Genomic DNA, 20,118 nt, shown 5'->3' with positions numbered 1-20,118 from the left:
ATTTAAACAGCCATTGTGGACAAGTGCAACCCAGCACATAATCAGTAACTTATTTTGGGATGTCACAACAGTAACTGGTAATACTGTTGAACACTTCCCTTCTGGGCATAGAAATCTGGAGCCCTTTCTGTAATATTTGCTGCTGCAGACCTTACGAGTGATGCAAACAGAGGAAATTGACAGTGTATGTAACAATGGAACTTTACTTGACATGTAAAACTTTGACAATAATAGAATAACATCGCTTGGGCTGTAGGGATGCAAACCTAGATATTGCTCTAGGTTCCTATGATTTACAAAGCGGTGTCTCTTCCCTACATGTACGGAACACTTCGTTTCCTAACTTGAGTCATTGTTACTACAGTGTTGGTCTGCAGTGAAAAGGTCTGGCCAGTTTTGAAACACCTCTGAAGCAGCTGTGTGTAATGTATATCTGGGGACAAAGAAAACCAATGCAGAATAGAAATTGTTGGCAATTGAAACATACCACTTTCCCCAGCTTTCAGGTCACTCCTGGATTCCAAAGATCTAGGAGGGGTATTTTCCCATGGAGATCCTTCTTGTTGTTGGCAATATTTAGACAGCCAAAGGTCAACAGTGGAAGCATAAATGGATTCTGACTGACCATCAGTGTTACAATTATGAAGTAAAAGACATGGAAGGTGTAAAATCAGGTGATTAAATCACTGGGTGGAATATGTCAAGTCAGTATAAGACCACACCTAAACCTGCTCTTTTCCCTTTTCTGATTTGAGATGTGGGATGTATGCAAGAGGTGAAAGGAACTGGCTATATTTATTCTGAAGCAGTGCAGGTAAGTAGATTAAATGCTGCTGTATGTTTGGAGGTAATGAAAACATTGTTGTGACTGATGACTTATGATGGATTACAGGTATTGTAAATACAACCAAGGAAAAAAATTGACCTGAAATAATTAAACATATCTGTATCCCAGTTCTGTGTGCTTTCAAGCTGTCTCACTGCAACATTTCTGACTTTGGACTGGTGACATCATGTAGAAGGCCCTGGTGATGTCATATTGACTAGTGGTACTAACAGTGGTTCACACATCATTTGGAATAGTACCACAATTATTTAATGGATGTCCACAGTCATATGTCTTCAAAAAGATGAACTATTTGCCACACGTTTCAAATAGAAAATCGACCATATATTAAATGAGAAATGTAGTACTAACAAATTCTTCAGTTTCAAAATTACATCTGCTCTATTATTGATCATTTATTTACAAGACTTGTACCCCATCTTTCTGCCTTTACAAGAGCCACCAAGATGGTTAACAATTTAAAACATACATGATAATTTACCACACATATCAGGCATGTGCTGGAATCTTAGAATAAGCCATCAAGTGTGTGGGCTAGTTATCTTTTTGACCTCTTGCAACCTGAGCCCTTCAGGGGAGGACAGTCTAAATGTCTAATTTACACACACACACACACACACACACACACACACACACACACACACACACACACACACACACACACACACGAAAGGGCATGACACCTTTGAATTGAAAGGAAGGGGAATAGACTCTCAGCCTATTTATTTTTCTAAACCTTTGGGAATTGACTCACAAATATTGTTTAACCACATGCCATTACCAGTGTCTGAGCTGTCCAAAAGTAAGGGACCAGTTTGCCTTTTATTTTACTTGAATACTTTGGGTTCTGTACGCACTAGATTCTGACACATTATTTCCATTCTGACAGAAAGGCATGTGTGATGTGGGCAGATTGCTTACCTCACTAACCTACATGGTTCCGTACAGAAAATACAAATGATCTACTTTCAGTATGAGAAACAAAAACAGCCAATTCAATGGAATTCAACAAGGGACCATCCCAATCACACCTCATTTGCTTAGCTACTAGCCAAATCAGTTCTCTAATCTAACCGAACTTCACACACATCTACAATTTGCATCAACATATGGAATGTAACAAAGAAGGAAATAGAAGAACACAGAGAATACATTGATCCCTGATTATTACTTGACATTGAACGATGGGAAGTTTCTACAACTTAATATTTTCTGACAGATTCTTTCTCTCCCACCTCTTGGAGACACCTATGTTATGGTTTGGATACAAGAAGCCACTATAAGCCACTGCCCTGAAGGTCCAAAGTGAAAAGTTGGATTAGTGCTACCTTGTTTGTCCACTACGCAGCAGTGGCGTAGGAGGTTAAGAGCTCGTGTATCTAATCTGGAGGAACCGGGTTTGATTCCCAGCTCCGCCGCCTGAGCTGTGGAGGCTTATCTGGGGAATTCAGATTAGCCTGTACACTCCCACACATGCCAGCTGGGTGGCCTTGGGCTAGTCACAGCTTCTCGGAGCTCTCTCAGCCCCACCTACCTCACAGGGTGTTTGTTGTGAGGGGGGAAGGGATAACCAAACCTTCTTCTTCTAATCGTAAACAGTATTGTTACCGCCCAGGAAAATAGCCAAAATATTTTCCTGAAGTCAAGTTACCTGACTACACTGGCTCCATGTCAGGACGCAGAGACCTGTGTGGCTCAGAAGCCTCCATAAGGCTTGCAAAGGACATATATGTGGTTGTGCCAATGTTATATGGTTTCCCTCTTGCCTCTGCCCCTCTTTAAGGATGTAATGAAAGCCCCCTTAGTGTTGAATTTATGATTTGCCCACTGTTTAGGATTATATTTTAGCTAGGTTCTCTAGTTGGTTTAAGGTTTTGTCATTGTTAATTTAGAAAAATTCTTATGTGCTTATGCTGTATTGAAGACTTTCTAAGGCTTTCTCTAATGTTTAGAGTTTAGAAATGTTATTTTTTATATTTGTGTTTGTTAGTAAAAGCAGTAGCCTATAGAAGCTGATATTAAGGGACAAGGAAGTTAGCCCTGGAATGCAGCTTAGACCAACACCCTGCCAACTCCTTAACGAAGACGAAGCCCCCCTTTGGTTTTGCAAATTAAATCTGATAGCAGCACCCAGAGGTTCCAGCCATTGGAGAATGTGTCAGGACCACCATTGGACAGTTTGAAGTCACTTTTGTTGCAGGACTGAGGCGCGGGAGCCTCAGGTCATAACAGAAGGAAACAGCCATCTGATAACATAGATAACTGGGTGTGGTAGCGAGCCCACCCAGATTCTCTGAATTGACCTTTTCCACTCTCCTTTCAGCACCATTGCGAAGTCTCGCAGGAAGACGCTTGACAGCGGGATTTCATGATCCCATTCACAGAAGTTGTAATTGTATCTTCCTTTTGTATTGATGTTTCTTTATTGGTGTTCGGTAAGGGACTTGCCCCCTTACCTGCCCCCTTTACCTGCCCCTTTTGCCCCTTTGATGTATATGTATAAAAGTTCTTGCGCTGGGTTGCAAGAGCACGATTCTCCTGCCCAAGCTGTCACCACCACTTCCAAATAAAATACTTTGCCTTAAAGAAACATCGGCTTCCTGCGCCTCAATACGTTGCTGAGCTAAAATCACTTATTGTTACCTGAGAAACAGCGGTAACAGTATGAACCAGTATGCTGGGAGGATCGCTCAGCCTTGTGGGGCCCTGGGTCGTTTGCCACTTTTCACCACCACTCAGCCCTGTATCAGTTTTAAAAAGCCGCACACTTCTGTCCTTCTTTTCAGCTCTTGAATACAGCAAAGCCTAGAAACCTGGACTTATTCCAAATATAGAAACGTTCTTCCAGATAGTGGGTGTATGACTTGTACTAGATCCCGGCAGGGCCAAAGGTGTGTCTCATTAACACATTCCTTATCCTCATTCTAACCTCCTTCCTTCCTTCCTTCCTTCCTTCCTTCCTTCCTTCCTTCCTTCCTTCCTTCCTTCCTTCCTTCCTTCCTTCCTTCCTTCCTTCCTTCCTTCCTTCCTTTTGAGGGGGTAGCTATTACAGGTATTTTATTTCAGTGCAGGTGCAACTGAAATGTTTAGCTTTTGTTCTCATTAAAATGGAACAGAAGTTTTAATCTCAGTTCAGGTTTACTGTGGTTACCAACCTCCTCGTGGTGTCTGGAGTTCTCCTGTAATCTCAACTACAGAGAAAACAGCAGCTTTGAAGAGGAGTTCTTGGTTGATCTCCTGGAGTTCTTTGGTTGGTCTCCCATCCAAATACTGACTAGGACTGACCATGCTTAGCTTCCAACATTTTCAAAACTCTGATGATGGGGCCATCAAGGTCAGGACGATGGCACATTAAAGACAGAAAACATTTATTCCAGTATGAGTTTTATTCCAGCATGACTTTTTCTTCCTCCCATTGTATCTGACAAAGTGAGCTGTGAGACTCACAAAAGGTCCAAATGCACAAAATGTTACTCTTTAAGGTTCTCCTGGACATCTGTTTTGTTCTGCTACAATAGACTTAACACTATTTTGTTATGATAGAGTTAACACTTTTTGTTTTGCTACCAATAAACTATTGTCCCACTGGAACTGTAGGTTTAGCGCAGTGTTTCCCAAGCTTTTCGACATCGTGGTACCCTTGACCTCGCTCTTCATATCTCAGGGTACCCCTGAGGTTCATTTGATTTTTTTTGCATTTTTTAGGTTTTTTTCCCGTTTTTGGCCTGTAGGTGGGGGGAGTGGCAAGCAGGGGGAGGGGAGGGAAAGCAGTATTGACAGCCGCATTGTTTGTTTGCCTAAATTCGACATGGATTGGGGGGATTTAAAGGGAGAGCTCTGTTTAAATCTACCCCCCCAATCCACACAGAATTTAGGCAAATAAAACAATGCTGTTTTTCTGTGTTGTTTAAAGGGAGCCCATGAAGCTTCCAACCCCCCCTTCAAAATCCATTTGATTCCGGTGGGGGGGAGGGGGCAGGCGGTAGCATTGTCATGGTACCCCAGGGACGTGCTCATGGTACCCCAGGGTACCACGGAACCCTGGTTGAGAATCACTGGTTTAGTGTATGGACAGAAACACTGTTTCCCCCATGGACTTTTGGGAGTTACGGTCTGGTATGGGGTGTGTGGGGGGATTTCTAGCCCCCTCCCTGATCAATCAATCAATCAATCAATCAATCAATCAATCAATCTTTACTACAGTCATATACTAGCATAAGGTAAATAATATATGACTAAAAGATAAAGCTTTAAAATTGTAAATATATAAAAGAATCTACTGATAAGAAATTGGAAGCATACAAAATATGGACCCATAAAACAATAGCATAAAAACAGAAGTATTAAGAGGGAACAGAAATTTTACAAAACTATCAAAAGGACTACTGGAAAACCTATAAAAAGAACTATCTATACCATTTAAAACTTTAATGTATAATATACAGATGGATTAAGAAGAGCGATGTGTTGCTATGGTGGGTTGTCCTTCTCCTCAGTATGGTGGAGGCATGGGATGGAATGGGGTGAAAGTGTCCTGTGACTGAATACTTATGCTATAGTACGGAAAGTAATAATAACTTTCAAAACGTGGTCTAAAAACTCTCGACGATGACTGGAAGTCTGAAGACCAAAAAGCTGCGCTCTTGAGAAAGTCACGTGCTCCCCGTCAAGGCGCGTTCACGAGAAACGCGCGCCCCCCTGGGAAAATTAGCCGTTCCTTCCGCTCCGCCTCCATTTTCTCATTGGCCTGAAGGCGGGCGGGCGCAATGAGGGACGCTCGAAAAAAAGGGACGGGGAAAAAAATCTCAGGAGTGAGGCTGGATTAGAACCCTGGAGCGCAAAAAAAGGATGCTTCAGGGGGTGGAGTTGAGAACCGACCTCCTCTTTTCTATTGGATGGGTGTTGGGTGGGCGGGGTAGATGCCAGTCCAAAGGACGGTTACGGGACTGGGAGAGAGGCGGGATTAGAACCCCGGGCCGCCGAAAGCAGTTGTCTGGGGGAGGAGCTAGGACCCTGAGGGGGAGGAGCGAGGACCCATCTCCGCTCTCTTATTGGATGGAATGAGTTGAGAGGGCGGGGCTGCTCTAGGCAGCCGGTAGTTTCCCGTCAAAAGGACGGTTACGGGACTGACGCGGGGAGGGAGCGGAGAGAGCAGGAGGCGCCTGGGGGAACGCAGGTATCTGAGGAGGGGGTGGTTCCCGCGCTCGCCCCCGGGGTGGCATGGGGTGGGGGCAAGGCACGCGCCTGGGGGAGGGGGCGCCTCGCCTCATGGCCACCCCTGAGACTGGGTGGGAATGACCCCAAAGCGCGTGGGGTGGTGGGTGGGAAGCGACGTGAGCGTGACTAAAGAATGACCGAAAAATCTCCATAAGGGAGGGGGCCCCACATAACGGCAGCTGGATTGGCAGCCCCAGTTTCGTGTCTTGACTAGACGTAATAATCGATAGAGCGGCGGTGGAAGTTGGGTATGTTTGGGTGGTTAATTCTGAATATCCATTTGGGTGGATGAGTTGGGGTTAATTTTGAATAGGTCTTGTACAAGAGGAATAACTTTTTTTCAAGAGGCAGTTCTTCCTAGAGGGGATCGATCTCATGGGCTGCAGGTAGTAGGACACTGCTGGGGGTTTCCCCTCCCCCTTTGCCGGTTCTCAAACTTGAGTTTTGACACTGAAGAAGTCCTATGGCACATGTGACATTGTGTACAGTGAAATTTACTTCCAAGGAATGTCTCCCTCTCCCCCCCCCCCCCATACCCTCTCTTGGCTTCTCTGTTCTTTTTCTTCATAAGTTAATTTCCAAACATGTTTTTTCTTAATAAGTTATTTTTCAAATGTGTAATAATAAGTTTCTTAATAAGTTAATTTCAAAATATGTAAGTGTTGGGTGGGATAGAAGTCCAAAAAAGTTTGGCAGTAAATTGAGCGATGGTAACTTGAGAGGAGGGCTGTTGTTTGGGCTGTGGTGTCCTTGATACAACTTACCATAAGTGCTTGCTGGTGTTCTGCACTCTTTTGTGAGCACCGGTCAACAGGGCACAGAGGATGTGTACATGGAGCAGTGTGTATGTTAGTAAAAAAGAACTGTGGGTGCATAGTTTATGTTAAAAACTGGTGTGAAAACAGATTAAGGTTTTTAGCTTGCAGAGTACTGACTTGGCTTTTTCCTTTTTTACAATTGGGGCTACACCTTCTTGTTTCCAAGGTCCTAAGTTCACACATGTCCGTAGTGATGTCAAAGCTTTTTCTCTATGACCAGTGGCTGCTCATGGACATTTTGCCCTCCATGGCCCCCGCCCCGCTGTTTTACTTTTCGTTCAAAGCTCCAGTCTTGTGACCGTATAGCAGTGGTTCCCAATGTGAGGTATGTATACCCTCTGGGGTATGTGCCTGAGTATTTGGAGGTAGCTGAAAAAATATACAATGGGTTTTCTAATATGGAGTGCAATTTTAGGGAGGTGGGAGGTGCTGCTTAGCTTTAGATATCTTTAGACAGTGTGGAGTTCTGGACCAGGTTCTGGGAGTCGCAGTTTTAAGTCCCTACTCTGCCGTAGAAGCCGGCTGAGCCTTGGCCAGCTGGCCTAACCTAACAAGGTTGTTATGAGGAGAAAGTGGAGAAGGGGAGAAAACATAATCTGCTTTTGGTCTCCCTTAGCAGGAGAGCCAGGGTGTACACAAAGTAACTAAACAAATAGAGCCATGTATAAATGTCTTCTCTGAATCCAGGTTAGACCATCCTAATGACTTTCATGAAGTTGCATTTTTTTTTTTTGCTTTCATGTGTCACTGCTGACTTCCCTGATGTCATGTGCTTCTGATTTAGAAACAGTAGATCAGTCAGTTTCTGTGTGGCTTTCAGCCTGAAACTTAGGCCTTCTTATGCTTTCATTGCATTCTGCTCTTAGTTTTTATCCCATGTTTACTCTCAATAACAGGGTGAGGTAGGTTAGACTGAGAGACCCGAATGTGAGGCCAAAGGTTACCCAAGGAGCTTCATGTCAAAGTAGGGACTTAAGCCTTACTCTCTCAATGTTGCTCCAGCACCTTAACCCCCTCTGCAGGGGCTCTGTTTGTGGCATGCTGTAAGGTTAATAGCAAGGAACTACCGGTAACTCTTCCTCTGACATACCAGGCAGAGCCTTGAATCTCTGTACAGTCACATGCAACGCTCCTGTCCTGGACTCGCCTAGCTCTGTAAGACGTAAACAAGACCGTTTAGAGCTCCTTTCTGCTGTGTTCTGATTACTTAGAGGACCAGAACTGAATTAAACTAGAGATTACTTGCGTACTATGTACACGTTACTGTGCCTTGTTGCTTACGTCAAGGTTGTTCGAAACAATTGGTTGGCTCTCTTCCTGATCATAGGAACTATTGGGACAGCTTGCTGCAAAAATTAACTTCTGTGCCTGATCTAAATAGAAGTTCTGAGATGTCTTCCTGAAACATAATATTAATATATGGTCTAATTGCTAATGCTTTAAAAAGATCTATTCCTTCCTGTTTACTTCTCCCACTTTGAGCAAGTATCACCAGAGCTCCTGTTCTTCAGCATGGCACATGTTACCTTGTTTCATATATCCATTACTCTTTATTCCGCCCTTCTTTCAAGGAAATCTGGGTGGTGTACACGTTTCTCATTTCCTCATTTAATTTCTCAACCTGTGAAGTATTCTAAGTTGAGAGAGTGTCCTGAAGTCACCTACTGAGTTTTATAGCTGAGTGGAGATTTGCACCCAGGTATCGTTGTCCACCGTTCTAACTACCACACCATAGGTTTCCTGTTGGTGGCTCCAGATAAACAGATCCAATTTCAGAATCTGGACACTTGGTTAATTTCTAATATGAGCTGCCAGTGCTTGAACCTGCCTGGAAGTTGCATTCTTTGACCTTCAAGCTTTTACTGTTAATCTCAGATCTGTGGTTGTACTGTACATGCTCATGTGTAACTGTTGTTGCAAGTCTTGCAGTTAAGCAGTGGTTTTGGGTTGACAGAAGCACCCTCTGCTTACTTTATTCCAATTTATTTTGTTCCAACTAGATTGATTACCTGATACCCCAGATCTCTGGGTATTTCCAAACTTGGAGTCGAACATTCTACTCCGCAACTGTGTGAGGGTAGGCTATGCTGAGAAAATATGATAGGGCTAGGGTCACCAAGTGGGCTTACGTGTGAGAGATTCAAACATGGTTGTCCCAGGACCTAGTCTGACACTCGAACCACTATGCTCTGCCAGCCCATGCCCTCTTGTTTCATACCTCCCACCCCCAGGCCAGACATTTATGGTCACAGAGGCCAGGTATGAGGGAAAAGAGAGGAGAAGAAGGGAATATATGTGTGTGAATTTAAACATTCTCCTCCCCACCCACTGATTTACCCCCTGCAAAAATTTAGTATAGTAGTATAAGGCTATTCTGTGGTGGCGAACTTTTGGCACTCCAGATGTTATGGACTACAATTCCCATCAGCCCCCTGCCAGCATGGTCAATTGGCCATGCTGGCAGGAACTGATAATCCTAACATCTGAGACAAAATTCTCCACCACTGGGCTATGTAGTTCTAACCTAAGTGTTTTATTAGATTTTTTTTTCTTCTGAAGTACTTTTGTTTTCATATATACGTACATGAAAAACACTTTAATTTGCTTGCTGTTTTTCTCATGCTGTGGTTGTTTAAATAAAGTTATGAAAACCAGCTTAGTCTAGCAAGTGCCAAATCTGTACTTTGCAATAAACCTGATGGGTGGTGTTGGACAGCCTTAGTTCTCCTGCTTAAACCTTTTTCACAGAATTTACATGAGACTGTATAGCAGTAAAGTACTTTGCTGTTTTATTGGCCATGGTAAGAAAGTCAATCTAGATTATTTCAGTAATTGTAGAACAGTACAATTTAAATACCAGGGTTTAAAAAAAAAAAAACAATAAGGGGTAAATAACTTCTGGCCCATATACCAAACATTGGAGTGCAAGATCATTTTGATTGGCGAGCACTGCCAGTTCTTCACATAAATACATAAGACAGTTCTGTCAAGGCTAATGGCATGGGAGGAGGCGTTGCCCCTGATAGTATTGCTGGGGCTCAGCATTTCTCTAATGGAGAGCCAGCATGGTGTAAGAGCAGGTGGATTCTAATCTAGAGAACCGGGTTTGATTCCCCACTCCTCCACCTGAGTGGCAGAGGCTTATCTGGTGAACGAGATGTGTTTCCCCACTCTTACATCCCTGTTGGGTTACCTTGGGCTAGTCACAGTTCTCTCAGGACTCTCAACTCCACCTACCTCACAAGGTGTCGTGAGGAGAGGAAGGAAAAGGAGGTTATAAGCCACCTTGAGTCTCCTTACAGGAGAGAAAGGTGGGGTATAAATCCAAAATCATCATCTTCTTTATGTACAAAATTCCGCCCCACCTTTCTGTCTTCATCAGAGTCCCCAAGTTGGCTAACAGATTAAAGGTGGTTGATAAATTCTGCAAATTAATGAATAACATACCTAATAAGATGTGTCTCAAACTATTAAAATTGAGCAAACAAATCATTAAAACAATTCAAGCAAAATCTGAAATACACAAAGGAAAACGTAGAAGCAACAATTTAAAACTCAGGGCAATGAAGGGACGGTAATTGAGGGAGCGCCTGCCAAAACAGAAAAGTCTTCACCTGCTGGCAGAAGGTGGCAACAGAAGGGGACAGGTGAGTCTCCCTGGGGAGTAAGTTCAAGAGCTTTGGTGCTACAACAGAAAAGGCCTTCTCCTAAGTTGCTGCCCACCTGATCGCAGAAGATCAGTGTACCTGAAGCAGGGCTTCGGAAGATCGCTGTAGTAGCTTTGTAAGGGAGTAAGTGGTGATGCAGTTGTTTCAGTGCTTGGACCAAAGCAGTTTCCTGCCCCTAGTTGGCCATAATGTAGACTCTGAAGATCCTCTGAAGATGCCAGCCACAGATGCAGGTGAAACATCAGGAGAAAATACTGCTGGATCATGGCCGCACAACCCGGAAAAGCCACAACATCATAATGTAGCCTCTTTGTGCACATGCAAAGGTTTGGGTGTGAATGTGCAAGGATCTTCTTTCTCTTTTTTGATAGTATCATTTCCTCATTACACATTGACAGCTGTTTTTGAAACGCTTCTCACGCACATGCCCTAGAAAAGAATAAGGTAGCTCCTGCATGTCGAAGAAAGGAAATTGTCATGCTCTGTGAATAATCCTGGTCACATGTATCTCTGGATTGGGTAGTTTTGTTAAAGTGAGCAATATGTTTTGACCGTGTTGCAGTCCACCCACTCCAAGGAAGTTGGTAATACTTGGAGCCCTGAGCTTTGTGCCGCAAGTCTCTCGTACAAATCTGAGCTTACCGAGTCCACTTTAAGCCAGCTGCTGCCTCTGGGACTCAGACTCCATCAATAACATGGCGATAATAATGCTGGCCAGACTTGTCTTTTTATAAGGATCCGAGATTATGCAAAACACGTCTGAGCTCTTAGAAGAAGACCATATAACTGAATTATTTTCAGACTTTTGTTAAGCATTGGTTGGTATTTTAGAACTATAGCTGTGCTAAAAATTGGCATTTTGTAATGCTTAAGAGAGTTCAAAGCACTTCTCCTTATAAGTTTTCTCACTGCAAGTGCCAGTGTGGTGTAGTGGTTAAGAGCAGGTTGATTCTAATCTGGAGAACCGGGTTTGATTCCCCACTCCTCCACCTGAGTGGCAGAGGCTTATCTGGTGAACCAGATGTGTTTCCCCACTCCTACATTCCTGGTTGGTGACCTTGGGCTAGTCAAAGTTCTTCGTAACTCTCTCAGCCCCACCTACCTCATCAGGCCATGGTGGTGAACCTACGGCACTCCAGATGTTCATGGACTACAATTCCCATCAGCCCCTGCCAGCATGGCCAATTGGGGATTTGTAGTTCATAAACATCTGGAGTGCCATAGGTTCTCCACCACTGTCATAAGGTGTTTGTTGTGGGGAGAGGAAGGGAAAGGAGCTTGTAAGCCACTTTGAGTCTGCTTACAGGAGAGAAAGGTGGGATATAATTCCAAACTTCTTTTTCTTCTTCGGATACTGATAATCGCTTGAGCAGATGTTTTCCACATGATGGGTTTCCCCATGTGTTCCCCCATGGTAGCTATTATTGTTTTAAATCAGTAAATGCTAGATTAGTGTATCACTGTAATATTATAATTTATCCACTAGGTCCTCTGAATTCTTAGCTTCCCTGTAAAGAAGTAAGTATCTGGCTCCTTGTGAAGGTCTAGAAGGCAGGTTGTCATTAAAAAGTGATCTAGCAATTGCTGATTTTTTTTTAAAAGCACCCCCTAGTAATGTGTGTGCGCATGTGTGGCCACTGGAGAAGATTGGGGTGGGGAAAATGGCACCATGTGGGCAGCACCAGAAGCTATCCAGACTTTCCCATCTACCTGGCAGCTACCCTAGCTTTGTTGCAATCTTTCCAAAAAGATTGTAGTAAAGCAGGTTTTTGGAAAGAAAGCACAGAAGTCAGGGGGAAATTTATACCGTTTGTGGGCATACCGTGAAGTTGTGTGAAAGCAGGATGAAAAGCCCAGCTTCCAGATAACTCCCAATCTAAACTAAATATGTATTGTCGAAGGCTTTCACGGCCGGAATCACTGGGGTGCTGTGTGGTCTCCGGGCCGTGTGGCCGTGTCCTAGCAGCATTCTCTCCTGACGTTTCTAGCAGCATTCTTTCCTGGTCCTCTGAAGATGCCAGCCACAGATGCAGGCAAAATGTCAGGAGAGAATGCTGCTAGAACACGGCCACACAGCCCGGAAACCACACAGCACCCCACTAAATAGCTGGTGTGAGAATGACTCATGTCTTATAAGGTAAGTCGTATTAGCCACATACGACTGATGAGAAAGTGACTTGCATAAATAAGATCAGTTTGTAATTCCTGGCAGAGGTGAAATGCAACCCAGTTCTGATTCATAGCTCAATTTCTTAGTCATTATGTTACATAAACACAAAAATCCTTATGATTTCTTTTATTGTCGCTTCTTATTGGGTACCCTAAAGCCACTTTTGAAGTTGGGACATTTGATAACCTGATCCTTCATAATCATGTAACTGAATATCTTTCTTTTCTCCTTTTCCTCTGTTTAGATGAGGTGGTAACTATTCATCTCACAGTGCTGTCTGGCATGTGCATAAAAGGGTGAGGCATCTCTGTGGGTTTTTGGCACTGGGTTGGAGTGTTGAGGAAGGTGGAAACTCCTTGGGACATTTGGAGAGCAGACAGAAGTCTTTTTAGGGCTGAACCAAGGGGTGGTCGTGGCCTTCATTCTTACCTGCTTTGCTTTTTTCCATGGGCTCTGTCCCATCAGTACTAAAATTCTGTTGAGCCAAGCTTTTGGATAGAACAGTTCCATGGTTGCTTTTGTTCTGCGGCATGTCCTCCTCCCACACTAGATACTGGCTAGGCAAGTGACTCATCTTCCTTTACGGGATCCTTTGCAACAACAGCTCGTTCTGAAAAACCTTCATTTCCTTCTGAAACAGACTTCTTTTTTTTATCGGAGTTCAACTTTATTTTGGAAGTTCTTCAGAACTCTGGGAAGCTGAAACATGTAGTACAGATGAGATTGGCTCTGACGTCCGGGATGTGTGGTGTTTGGTCTCTGGAGTGGTATTAATCCCAAGAGCCCAATTGCTCTAAATTATATACTGGCACCTAGGATTATTTACACTTTTTCCAGCTGTAGGTAGATCTGCTGTTGTGAATTTGGAATACATTAGATCAGAGCTGGGGAAAATGTTACAAGGCTGACAGACACTGAGGCATCAGTAAAGACTTCTACAACAATTCAGAACCCTGAGCAGGAAGAGTTTATTGGTCCTGTCTTTGGGCAGTTGCATGTGTTACTGCTGGCTCCCAAATTGGGCACACTGACTGAATTTGTGTAAGCGACAAGTTATGGAAATTAGAGAGGAAGACCCATAATAGCATTTCTCATGTGAGACTTGTTCATGTTCCAGCAGGGTGGGTATCTGCAACTGAGGCCCAAGTTTTTCTCCCAATGGGGAGAGGTCTGTGTTGAATGAACAGCAGCTGCCAGTGCAATTTGTGGACAGTTTGCTTCAGGGTAGGATGGCCCTCTCCTCAAAGTGGCCATTCTATAAGTTTCTGATCAGGGAAGAAGGAATTCCATACAGCCCACTGGAATGTACAGCCCATTCATCTCTGCATACTGTTCCTCAGTCCAGTGAGTGCTTGCTTCTACAGAAATCATGGTGCAAGGCACAGCCTCTGTGGTGGTGTGGTGTATACACTTAAGCATATGGTCCCTTTTGTCTTTATTCTATCACTCCTGTTACGATCTATAGAAGCATAGCTATAATATGTGTGAGTTCTGTGGAGCATCCAAGTGTGTTGCAGGGTCAAGAGTGTAGCATCTTACTGTCATTTTGCCTGACTATGCTCTGTTGTGGTTCTTTGGGCTGTGGTCTTTGTTCTTGCTATTCACGTTCTGTGGTGGCAGCACTGTACTAGTGAAAGTAGCAGTGGTGCTATTTATGGGGACAGGATTTTATTTAGTGTTAACCATGTTCCTGTTTTGACCTTTTATATTCTCAGTGCTCATACCAGGCTACAGGTTACGCTATGAGATAGGTGGCTCCTCTGTCCATACATTTTTTTAAAAATGACGTGTTAAAACCCCAGTTTGCTGCTTCATATTAATAGCAAACTCTAGTTTGCCCTAAGCATGATAATATTAATCGAATCCTAGCAAGTGAGGAAAGGAAGTGCATGAGGGCAAGACTCCTGTACATAGTGAATTTGTGCTATTTCTGAAGCATCAGTGTGTGACTACTTACGTTGCATTTGATGCGTGCAAAATCTGGTGGTTGTACACTTGTGGCAGAAAGTACAGTTCCCCTCCATACTAAAATTTCCCCATGTAGAGATAAATTGCAATGAAGGGAAGAGCAACATATGATATGGTCTTTAAGCAAAGGTATAACCAGGTAATTATAGCTGATCCTTGCAATTAGATGTCTGTGGTCTTAAACTGTTTTTGTTTTACTCTGGCCGTTTCCGCACGGGCATTTAATGGCGGCCTGGAGACAGCAAAAACGCCATCTCCAGGCCGCCATTAAGCACAGAGTAGCTGCATATGACTCGCAGCCGTACCGCCAGCATGGCGGCGTTTCCCAAGCTTCGAGCTCTTGTTGAAAGCGCCACCTGCAACCGCTGCGGCCCGGCGGCAGCGGCCAGCGCCTATCCACCACCGGCACTTACCTTGTCCCGGGCCTCCGGTATCGCCGAGCTTGGGAACATGCCCTGTGCCGCTGGAGCAGGTGCGCAGGGCCGGGGGGCGTGTCCCCAGGCCTCGGCGACGCGCCGGAGGCCCGGGGACATGCCAGGTCGGCCAGGCGCCAGCGCTCCGCGGCGCCGGCTGCCCGGCTCTTTCCAGGGTCCCAGCATCGTCGGGTCGGCGTCAGAAACGCCGACCCAGTCACTTCCGCATTCGTGCGGAAACGGCCTCTGTTTCTACATCAGATGTGTCTATTGTAGCTGCCATCCAGATTGCCGTGATGCATTATGGGCTGGCTTGCTTTTTCAAGTATCCTATTGAGTGGCCAGTTGGTTCTGCATGTAAAACTTTTCCGTGTCATTCTAAACAAGCACCTGTTTGTCATTCTTGATTGATGGTTTCCATGGGCTATGTAAATGCCATCTTTTAGTTCTGTGCAATAAAGATATATTAAAGAAGAATAAGTAAAATCTAAAGTCAAAATTAGGAAAAAGGATAGAGAATTTCATAATGCTGATTACCCATCTTCAGCCATTTCAAGAATATATAAGAACTAATTGCTGGAGTCAAAAATGGTATTGGGCTTTCTATTAAATGTCGTTGCAAGATATAAAACAGGATGTTGCACTAGGAATTAAAATACAAATGTTTCCTTTCCAATATCTTCAAGGCCAGTTGCATTTCTTGAAGTAGCTCTTTGTCTACCTCTAGCATGAAATAATTTCAGAACTAGAATATGAATGCTTGTAAACCAAACCCAGATTCTTGTCACAACTAGTAACAGAAAAAAGAAAACGGAATGGAGCAACATAGGACACCAGTCTTTCCCGTTTTGGAAACTGATTCTATTATTTAAATCCACAATTCTATATGGAATGCAAGAGACATTGAGTCCCATTGGGGTGGGGTGAATCCACTCAGAGTGGTGCGCAACCTCACTGGCAGATTCACCCTCCGTAAGGTGATTACCCTAGTGAAGGGGCAATCCTGCTGGTGTGTAGCCACTGCGGCCTTCTCCGGCACTTGGATGCGGCACTGAACACTGCGCCAGCATCCCAACACCCCTGCCACCAGCAGAGCGGGGGTGAGCTGGGGGAAAAGCCAACTTTAGTTGACTTTCCCCTGACCTTTTGCCCCCTTACACCGGCAGACTAATTTACACCACCAAAAGTGGTGCCATAGTTCTATGCAACCCAATAGGGGCCTCTCGGCAACAGGGAGGCTTTTCTGCTTCACTAGCTTCCCCGTGCTGCCAGGAAGCCTCTTTGGGGGTGGCAGCGGGGGGGCACTGTGATGCTGGGGCTGGGCGCCTGGCTTTTGCATGGGGCTGCCCATCTTTCCAACAACTCATTGACTTAGAAAGTGTCTACCAAAGCGGTCTTTCTCTTGTCATATCTTGACAATGGAGTTACCATGTGTTCAGAGTAACTTGACAACTTATGCAGCGGGAAGTGTGTGAGTGTTTTAATCCTGTTGCACATACAGTGTGTGCCATATTCAAAGATGTAATGGGTGATCTGACAAATTTGACTTTATTTTTGTATCTTGGGAGTGGGGGGAGGCTCACAGTTCACGCGTCCATTCATAAGGTCTCAAGATCAATCTTTAGTTAAAAGATCTTTTTTAGCAGAATGGGATTAGGAAAGGTTGAAATCTGTGGGAAGCCACTGCCAGGTCAGAAGTTCTTAAAATGGCTGATGGTCTGAATCTGTGTAAGACTCGTGTTGTCAGCATGACATAGTGGTTAGAGTGCCAGGCTAGCATCTGCGTGACCTAGGTTTGAGTCCCCACTCTGTCATGGAACCCTGCTGGGTGACCTTAAGCCAGTCATACATTCTCAGCCTTACCTGCCTCATATGGTTGTTGTAAAGATAAAAACACAGAGGAAGAGAAAGGTATGAGCCGCTCTGCATCCCCATTGGGGGGAAAAGGTGAAGTTTAAATGAAGCAAAACATTTAAAAATGTTTATGTACCTCAAAAATTGTGCCATCTGAATGTTTGTGTGCATAACATTTTCTCTGAAGTGGGCATTATTGGGGGGAAATGCACTTAGCCTGCTTGGTATTACATAATATTTTCAGTGGGCCTGGGAACCGCTTGTAGAAATGATGAGGGAATTATTCATTCGGATCATATGGAATATAAATAGCAAGATAAGGAGGAACAAAAGTCCAACTAGATAAGGCAGGTCAAAGGCTTTTACGGTTTTTAGAGCCTCTTTAATGCATTGTTCTAATCTGAATTCACTTTGTGATATGAAATGAGTAGGGGTAGGAGTGGTGGAATGCCTTTACTAAGGAAGTAAGTTTTGCTGAATGTTCTGTATCAGTTGTGATATGAGTTGACTGGCGTAGCTCCCTCGGTTGAAAATGGTTTCTGGAGACCAAATAGCTGGGGTAATGGTAGTTTCGAGTTTAAAACTAGTATTCTTTGAATATGACAGAGTTCATAATTTACCCTACATTTTACTTCCTTTTTTTTTAGTTTGCCAGTTTGAGGTACTAGTGATGAACAGGAAAACTGGTCCGTAAACAATTTGGTCTTTGAAGCGGCAAAGATGAAGTTGCCAGTTTGAAAAAAATAACATTGTCAATCTACACACTGGGAAATTGCTTAAACTAGGGATGGTCCTTTGGTGGGCTGCAAACTGGAATTGGCTCCAAGCAATGCCGGATTAACCTGGTAGCAAAAGTAGCATATGCTATGGGCCCTGCATTTTTGAAGCCCCGCACTACATGCTTGCAAGCTGTCTGGTGAAATCAGCACCTCACCCATATCCTGACCATCTGGCAATGCTGTTTCCATGTTGGGGGAGCTGCGTGGTACATGCTGTGGGTTCTGCTTTTGTGCAGGCATGAGCTGGTCTCCTTGCTTTGTCATGTGCACAGGTATGGTGTCCTTTTGAGATCTGCTACACTCCCAAACTGGCACAGCATGTGCTGTTATGACTTTGGAGGGTGAACCTGTTCCACTACAGTGAGCCTGCCACAAGGGCCCCTTTGATAACACATGCTAAAAGTCCCATACTAGCTTAATCCAGCCCTAGTTCAAGGCAAAATTGTCTGGACTCATTGGTTCTCCAAGTTAGAGTTTGCCACACCCTGTCTCTGTGTAGTGCTTTATGGTCATTTGGTGTAGCCAGTGTGGTTTAGTGGTTAAGAGCAGATCCACTCTAATCTGGAGACTTGAGCTGTGGAGGTTTATCTGGTGAACCAGATTAGCTTGTGCACTCCAACACATTCCAGCTGGGTGACCTTGGGCTAGTCACAGTTCTTCGGAACTCTCTCAGCCCCACCTACCTCACAAGGGGAAAGGAGCTTGTCAGCCACTTTGAGTCTCCTTACAGCTCGGAAACCACACAGCACCCCACCTTGAGTCTCCTTACAGGAGAGAAAGGTGGGATATAAATCCAAACTCTTTGTCTTCTCTTTCTCCCAGCTGGAATTGTCCTTAAACTCTACACTTGATCTTAGCCGATAGGCCGAGAAGCAATGTCCTTAAACTCTGTAAACCAGACTCCCATACTGCAGGAAAGCAAACCTTTTGACTGGTTTTCCTATATTCTGTCGCTGGGCTTTTTATTTTGTATGAGCTTTAAACCAAATGCTCATCTAAGCAGCAAAGGACTTCCTCAAAAAGGGATAGTTTACACGTGAACATACATGAGGCTGCCTTATACTGCATTAGACCATTGGTCCATCAAAATCAGTATTGTCTACACAGATTGGCAGCAGATCTCCATGGTCTAGGCCAGCGATTCTCAACCAGGGTTCCATGGTACCCTGGGGTGCCGTGAGCATGTCCCAAGGGTGCCGCGCCAATGCTACTGGCCCCTCTCACTTTTGCAGTGTCTCCCTCCGGCACCAGTAAGGATATGGAGCTGGCCCAGGGGGTTGGGCTTGCTGCAAGGTCAACAGCCACTTCCCACGCCTCCACCCCCATGCTTCCCTTCACCCTGGGAGGGGAAGGTGGGGGGTGGCAAGCAGGGGAACTGGGAGGGGAAGGTGGTGGGGGGATGGCAGGGGTACCATGAGATATGAAGAATGAGGTCAAGGGTACCGTGATGTCGAAAATGTTGGAAAACACTGGTCTAGGCAGTGGTCTTTTAATTTCCCTACTGCCTCTAGTTAAAAGGCCTTCTAGTTAAAAGGAAGGCCTTTTAACTAGAGGTGCTGGGAATTGAATCTGGGACATTCATGTGAAGCAAAGGCCCTTCAGCTGAGCCGTAACCTCTCCCCAATGAAACAGTTTGGGTTTTTCAAAGCTGTTTTTTCCTCTACGACCTTAGATCTGCATCTTTTAACATTATGTTAACTTATTCACTTAACATGACTGCAGAGTTCATGACTTCAATTTGTATGCTTAAATAACACCGTGAACCAGTAACGTGCTGGAACCTCTTCACTTAAATATTGATGAGTTTAATGTTGCAAATTAAACACAGTTTCCCAAAATTTGTAATAATCCCGAATGGTTGGGAGGGCACGAGCACCTCATGCACTCAGAGATCACTGAACTGCTTCATATAAATCTTGCATACAAGACAAGGGCTGTTGGTTTCTCCAGAACTGAACTGATCTTTCTGAACTGGCTGCGTCACAATTTTTTGTATGCAGCGGGGGATTGTAGGAGATCACCTTTTCCATGCAGCATTCAGAGAATGTAAGCAAGCAAATTGATAAAATAGGTCGTCCGTATGTTCCAGAAGTGGTGACTTCGTTCAGCTCCTGCGTTGCATTTTATGGGTCGTACATGACTCCTTCGTATCTTGTGTCACTTGTTCGTGCCAGTGACACCCATTCTGCCAACCTGCTGATAATGACACTGTCAAGTGAACTGTCAGCTTATTTTGTCAAATGTGAGGAGCCCGGTGTTAACAGTTTTCAGGAACAAACGATACCACCTTCACTACATGACGCTATTCTTTCAACATTCTTTCAACATGCTAAGATATTCCGGCAGCACTGGAGGTTCAATGGAATAACTCCCTGGCCTGTGCA

The 20,118-nt window shown here is 44.4% G+C and overlaps 1 protein-coding gene across 3 annotated transcripts in view; it reads left to right on the top strand.

Moving 5' to 3' along the window:
* Positions 1–5,948: 5,948 nt before the first annotated feature.
* VDR (vitamin D receptor) overlaps positions 5,949–20,118 on the top strand; it is a 129,098-nt gene continuing 114,928 nt past the window's right edge. For all 3 annotated transcript variants that reach the window (XM_048491795.1, XM_048491796.1, XM_048491793.1), the window contains exon 1: positions 5,949–6,023. The gene's annotated coding sequence lies outside the window, so the exon portion shown is untranslated. The remainder of the gene's footprint in view (positions 6,024–20,118) is intronic.

The sequence above is a fragment of the Sphaerodactylus townsendi genome, linkage group LG03, assembly GCF_021028975.2.
Source record: "Sphaerodactylus townsendi isolate TG3544 linkage group LG03, MPM_Stown_v2.3, whole genome shotgun sequence".
Taxonomy (NCBI): Eukaryota; Metazoa; Chordata; class Lepidosauria; order Squamata; family Sphaerodactylidae; genus Sphaerodactylus; species Sphaerodactylus townsendi.
The sequence above is the reverse complement of the archived record's forward strand: the minus strand, read 5'-3'. Positions and strand labels throughout refer to the sequence as shown.